Raw genomic sequence first — 7,783 nt, 5'->3', positions numbered from 1 at the left:
TGGTAGGATCATGCGGCTATCCCAATAAGTGAAACACTTGCAAGTAACCACAATCATTACAAAACAGGCATATACCGAACATATACAATATTAGTCAACTATTACGAACAACGAACAGTTTCACAATTCTCACATATCACAGTTATATCAATTTAGAGCAACATACCGTCTTCCAATATCAATCATCATTAGATATGAACGAAATCATCACAAGTAGATACATAACACAATTCAATGGTCCTCTCACGGAACCCAATTGAATGGTCTTCTCATGGAACCTATACCCAAAATGTTAGTGTATCGATTTGTGGTACCCGATCCAATGTTTATGCCGGAACATGGCAATCGATCCCATAATTATGTCAGAACGTGGCAACCGATCCCATATTTATGCCGAAACGTGGCAACTGATCCAAGTTAGTGTGTCGGAATGTAACATCCGATCCATTCAACAAACCACAATCACAATCACAATGTATATTCTCACAATCATACAACAAGAGGTGATTCATGGCGTACAATTATTCAATTAACCTCATTTACGATTAGGGTGATCAATAATGCAACATTCGCATACATAAATGCATTATAATGAGTAATTACAAACATATATCACACCAAAATGAAATCACAACCATCACTTACCTCGAATCCAAGCTTAAATCCCCTAAGACCTTTGAATCTTCCCTTTTCGAATTCTTTTCGCTTATTCGTTGACTAAAACATACAATTAACGCAAGGATCAATAAACGAGGCCTAAATATCCAGATTATAATCAACATTATCAACCCTTAATCCCTATACCCAGGTTAGGGTTTGTTCCACCATAAACCACAGATCAAAACCCTCCTCTATCGATAAGTACCCAAGAAACTAAGTTCTACGGATTGAAAAATATATTCAGGGAGTGAAAACCTTGCATTTAGCCTCAAGAATGGTGGAAAAATTTCAAGAAAACACCTGAGGTCATTCCTTAGCTCTCAAAGTCGAAAAGTGCAGAATAAAATGATTTTGGAATTTATTTCCGACTTTAAGTCGTGTCTGCCCTACCATGGCGGCACTCACCCCGCTACAACGACCCCGCCATGGCGGCAGAAATTCCGCCTCAACGGCTTGCACGGAACCAGTGAGCTATTTTAATAATTCCAAGACCCCCATTCCACAACACACCTTTAACCAACGACGCTCAGAAAATACCTTTCACGCTAAGATCGATTCCGGGAGTTCTACTCACCCGAATTTAATTCCGTAAAGTCGTACAAATTCCTTGACCTCTTATCTAACCACTCATGTAATCAAAATCATAAATAAGTCACCCAATTGCTACCAGATTTCCCTAGACCTCACTGACTCTGATTTCGTCTAAATCTAGACTAGGCAAGGAAATCTCAAGTTACTACGAAAAAGTTTTTTGGCCCCAATTCTTTCTCCATTGACTTTTTCCTAACGACGGAATCATGTCGTTACATCTAAATAGCGGAAAAAACTTTTTGAAAGTCGATCAAATTGATGAGATTGATTAATTTACATGTAGCTTTTGATACAACCATTTTAATTGATCCAATGTAAGTAGAGATCTAGTTCATCATAAATTTACTAGTTATTTTATGTTTAACTATCGATATACTGTATTTATTTTTTCTTAAATTCAAATTTGGGATCGATAATATGTATCAGTCAATCACAAACCCCTAGTAATTGAATTTAATCCTCCACAAAAAAAAAATAAGGAAACCGGCATATTTTTATCAACTCAAGATTAAAAAATCGGGTAGCTCCCTCAGCAAAACTAGGATAAAGTTGATCACCAAAAAATCTCGATTCAAGATAAATTCATGACCATAGATAATTTCCTAAAATTAGATGGATTTAATTTATTATTAAATATCAGGAGATGTATGTTTGGACAAATAATATATCATATGATGAGAAAATGACATCTTAACCAAGCATATGATATAGTTGAAGAAAAAGGATAATTAAGACAGCAAAACTTGTCCATTTTTTTTGTACTAAAATTTGTTTTCATTTTTTGAGAGAAATTCCTATGAAGCTTCAAAATGGAAGAAAAAAAAAACAGGAAATATCTTGTTATTTTTGGTGTCTACTTTTTAATTACACCACAGACAAGATGAACTGTAATTGAAGTTTTCTGTTTTTCTAGTTTTTTTTTTGGCTTTTAAAAAATAATATGCACAAGATTGAGTTAGAATTTTAAGAATGGAAAAACTCCTAATAAGAAACGTTTTTTTCTCTTAAATGAAACGAATCTAGAAAGTAAAAATAAAAAAATAATTAGTTTTAAATTTTATTATTGAAAAATAGCCACAATTCAAACATGAGATACTCCTATTTTTTTAAATAAAGGAATCAAAAGACATTGTATTTAATTAATTAAAAATTAAAGTGTATTAATTAGTTACATAAACTAAGAATCAAACTTAAAATCTATTATAATTAAGAGACTAAAATTGCTATTATTATATCTACTCAAATACTGCTTAAAAAAATCTACAATACTTGTGAATACAATTCAACTTGAACAAAATAAAAAAGAAGGTGTTCGAGAGAACTCAAACTTTCAGCCTCCTTTATGACAAAAGATTTCTTTCATATTAGATAAAATGAATTGAATTGAGAGACAATACTTATACTCTTCTTTATCGATAGAATTTCCATCATTTTCAATCTAAGACGAAATATTCTCAAAACACCAAGAGCCATATTTATTTGAAAATGCCCCTTCAACTAAAGATTCTTTTATCATCTTTTTATTTTTTTTTTTTTTTTTCAGTTTAACAATGATGAGTACTTGAAAGACCAGACAAAGAATCTTATCAAAATATGCTTTTTAATAAATCACATCATATTTCTTAAATAAATCCATTCAAGAAAAGCAAAAAAGAAAAAGAAAAATTACAATAAAGTTTTGAAGAAGAAAAAAATTGGAACCACCAGACAAAATCATTGCACGTTCCACTATTATTCTTCGTGTCTTACGCGTCTTTCTTTTTTCAATTTATTTGTAAATAAAAATATATATTGTATAGCATAAATAAACTAAAAATAAATTATGTTCCTAAAACAATCTAAGATGATGAAAGTCGAACTGATAAATACTTATTTATATTTTATTAAAAATCTCGATTCTAGATCTCAAAACTTAAATCGCTTTTGGTAAAAGTGTTTTACTATTAAAGTAAAATTCTTTGATACAAATTATGATCAATCGAGTTTCAAATGAATATATAATATATTTTTTAAAACGAAAGAAGTTAAAAGCCACTTTTTTATGGTATATATAGGCATCCTTTGCTTTTTTTTTAAAAATAATTATTTATTAATATGATAGCCATCTTAGGCACTACTTAATTGCTCAAGAAACAATTTAATGAGTTTAAGGTATCTTGGAAAAATTCAACATTCACATGTAATATTTCGAAAGATAATAATGAGGAGAGTTTATAAATAAAATATAACTCATTTTAACATTGAAAAAGATATTTGTAATAATTATTTGTTCATGGTTACTAGATTCCTTGCTAATTTTATGTTTCTTTTATTCTATCTATTTTGGGATGACAATGGGGCGATGTGAGGCAATGCAATTTTGATTTATGGAGATTCAGAGTGAGTTGAAATATTTTTTTAAAAAAACTAATGCGGGGTGAGCAGGTATTTGTGTGAGTTTAAACAAATAAATTTAAAAAAAGATATTATTTTCATAAATTTACCTTAAATTATATGATATCGCAACTATTGCACCGTCTCATTTGCCATTCCTAACCCAATTAAGCTATATTAGTGGGTTTTAATAATATAGTAAACGAAATTTCTTTGTAAGTCACCAAAAGTTACTTTTTTCCCCAACTACATTAATAAGGTTCACATTAAAATTTACTAATTATCACATTAGGAATAATTCCTAATACTTTTTTAGTGTTTCATCCTTTTAAACTTATACGCGTAATCTATGATTATTCTTGTTGAAAGGAAATTTCCTTCATATTTCTACTAATTAGGCTACTAAGCTTCTTTGTAATCATTTTTCAAAATTAATTATTAGTATTAATTTCTACAAAGTTTGGTTGATTAGAAAGAAAAGAAAATGGGTGGGTAGATAACAAATCTAGCCACTTAACTTTTCCCAAAAAATTGCAACTTGAGTGTACATAAGTACACATGCATATCAAGGCAAAATCAGCATTTGAAATTTATGTATTATAAATTATAATTTTATTTCCATGTTATCGAGTTTTAAATAAAGATAAATATAAAATTAAAATTAAATCATTTTATTTAACTAAACTCTGAACCAACGCTCTAGCTTCGCCCCTTGTCCACAATATAACGGACCATATTAATTATGTTTATATAAATAGTAAAAAAGATAGGAGAATCCCATGGCCTAATTTGACTGAAAATAGATAAACAAATGTTTTTATTTTTTAAACAAATGTAGGACTTAATCATTTATATTCTTAAGTTGCCCATTACTATGATTATTTTTCTTAGAATATTGTAAGTAATAGCTAGGAGTACTAAGATAATATATCCTTTATTTTGATTAAAAAGAGGGGATTTTTTTCTCAAGTAATTATTTCGATGAAATTCTCTTTGCTCTTATACACGAGCAAAAGCGAAACTAGTAATATCATAAAGAATATTTAAAATTTAATATATAAAAAGTAAACATAACCATATTATGAATTTGTATATTTCACTCTTTGTTTTGGGCTGTGTCAACAAGTAAATGATGATTGTGTTGATAATATGTTGGTGGGAGGGTGCATTTTTTCCCCTTTTTCTTTTTTCAATTAAAAAAGGTTTAGCTATTATTTATTCAGAGAAATAAAAATTCTTGAAAACTAAAAGTACTATACTATTTCAGGTGACTTTTAGTTTAAGTAAGAAAAAAAGTAGTACTTATTTAATAACCATTAAATATTCTCAAGTATACTGACTCGATTAATTCAGGTTTTCATTGTACATAGAGAGAAGCATTTTGTAATTGAATTTCTCCACTATTACAAAAGAAGCATGAATTGCAAACAACAACAGATAACGACTTTCGTTTAAAAAATAAAAATTCATCGCTAATTTTATTTTATAATGAATTAGTGATGTATTATTAAAGAGTTATGTTAGCAATATGTTATTTAATGACAGACTAAAGATGAATTTTATAGTTAATTCATATTTTTGAAGTAATCTTATGATTCTAATTTGAGATTACTAATTAAGAATAAAAAGATCTCATTCATATATCGCGTCTCTTAATAGAGTAAATAATGGTTTGAAAATGTTGTACTGACATTTATTCTTAAATGAAAATTATGCTTATTTGGCAACTTAAATTGACCTTTAAGTAGAAAAATAACAAATTAAGGTAACACAAATTGAAAAAGGTGTAGCACTTTAGCTAACATTTCCATGTCTTGTCTTTTATTTCATTATTTTCAACAATATCTCATTTGGAGTTTTCAAATTAGTAAAGTTTAAACCAAATTAAGCCAAACAAAGAAAACAAATTAATATAAAATTCCTCAAGAGAGGGTCAAATCAAATACTTACAACACACACAACAAAACATATTATATATGAATATTTATATAGGATGACTTTACCAATAAGGGTTATCGTGAAGTGGTAAGTATTCATCCTTAATAAGATGACTCGAGTTCAAGTTCCCCTAAATACGAACTCGCCTTTGTTAGAGAGTGTTTTACCCCTATGTGGGACTTCCAACCAGCTCTAATACAAATATCGGATGACTTTCATACTCATCATATACAACATATAAACCAAAGTTTATTAGTCTAGCTAGTAGTATTAGTAATAGAGTGATAAATATTCCTTCATTCTTAATCAGAGGTCTCGGATGAGTCACCTTTGTTAGTGATGCTTTACCCTAATGTATGACTTTTCAACGTGAATCTAAGTTTAGTCGAACTTCAATGTGGACATCAGGGAAAAAAAAACCAATTCACATAATGCATTTTTCTTTCCTTATCCCCTATATAATGAAAAATATTTTAAAATAATTGTAGGTTACATTCAATTAATAAATATAAAATATAATAATGGAGACATGAGACAATGAACTTAACCAAAAATTAGAAGTCTGCCAAAAATCTGAGTTCCCCTAAAAGCTATATCATGCTTTGCCCATACATAACCTACACTCATATGGACCCTCCTTTTTATTTCACATGGTAGGCTTCTTCTTCCCTTTTTTGTGCTCATTATTTTTATTTTTTTTTATTCAATAACAAATAATTATATTAAAGTTCGATCAAATTTAATTTACACATTATAAGGTTAATTTTTAGAAGTGATAGCGGATAATTATATTGAAGTTTGATTAAATTTAATTCACATATTATAAAGTTAATTTTTAGGAGTAACCCTTTCAACAAATTTTCTTTTTTAATTCAAGGGATTTAAATCTGAAATCTCTAATTAATAATTAAAGAATTTTAATTATTCCATCATAATTTATATTAGTTTCTTTTATCTAGTATTCAAAATTACTGTATTTGATATTTGTGGACAATAAGAAGACTAGAATTATCAAATACTTTATATTGAAAGATCTTTTATATTCTTAAAAACGCAAATTCAATATCTCATACTCCCTTTATTTTTATTTGTTTATCTTTATTTTTTATTGAGTCTAAGAAAAAAACTGTTTTTAATGGTTTTTCTTTTATTCAAACTTTTCACATGATATGTTTAAATTATAAGATTAGATAATATTTTGATATATTTAACGTATCTCTAATTTAAGATTATAAGATTCAAAAGTATTTTTACTTATTAAATCTCATATTAATTCTAATTAAAACCCGACAAACAAATAAAAAATAAGAGAATTTTAACGATTTCATTATATCCTTGATGGCGTTACATTTTTTTTCATCCTTTTTCCTTATTTTATCGAAATGTTTTACTTTGTATCTCATGTAATTGATATAAATTGTGTGAAATTTTTCTTTATTTTATTTTATAAATTGATAAATTCCTTGCTTAAAACACTAAAATAAATCAATTGTCTCTTGCTTTACTTTTTTGATAATGCATTTCTTGCTAGATTGAAGTGCTTCCTTCTGCTTATTTAAGGCGTTTAATTTGTGCATTTTTCAACTAGTTTATTTTACGATGAGTTTGTTTCTTTTTTTAATCAGAAATTTTAATTTTGCGTTGGGAGTGTTTTTTAAATTTGATCAATTAGGAAAACTATCTTAATTCTATCTATATTTTTAAATAATTACGTATCTTATCATTAATTTAGAGTTTTCTACACTCTTAGACACAATATTTTTGATATCAGATATACCTAAATAGGGAGAGAGGTGAGTGAGATATTCATGTATCCCAGATACATACGAATCACACTAAATACATGTATGTGTATGTATATGGGATACCGAATACATATGAGAGTGGCGAGAGAGATAGGACAGAGACGAACGAGATTTGTCTATGAATCCTAAATACATACGAAACCGTTTGGATACAATGTATCTAAAAGAAATTACATTTAATTTTGACTCATGTATTCCGATATACATGTATCTTGACGTATATAGACATATCTGAACACACCAAAATCTTATAAAATTTGTAATACTGCAAATTAGAGTATATCTAATTATAACTAGCTCCTAAACTAATTAGATTTCTGTAACTTGTAAGTTTCTTTTTGGACCGATCAAAACGAATATCGAACACCAAACAAGAAATACCTTACCCCCCATACCACAACCCACCCACCCACCCC

Source organism: Solanum tuberosum, unplaced genomic scaffold (assembly GCF_000226075.1).
Source record: "Solanum tuberosum cultivar DM 1-3 516 R44 unplaced genomic scaffold, SolTub_3.0 scf00384, whole genome shotgun sequence".
In the NCBI taxonomy this organism is placed as follows: Eukaryota; Viridiplantae; Streptophyta; class Magnoliopsida; order Solanales; family Solanaceae; genus Solanum; species Solanum tuberosum.
The sequence above is the reverse complement of the archived record's forward strand: the minus strand, read 5'-3'. Positions refer to the sequence as shown.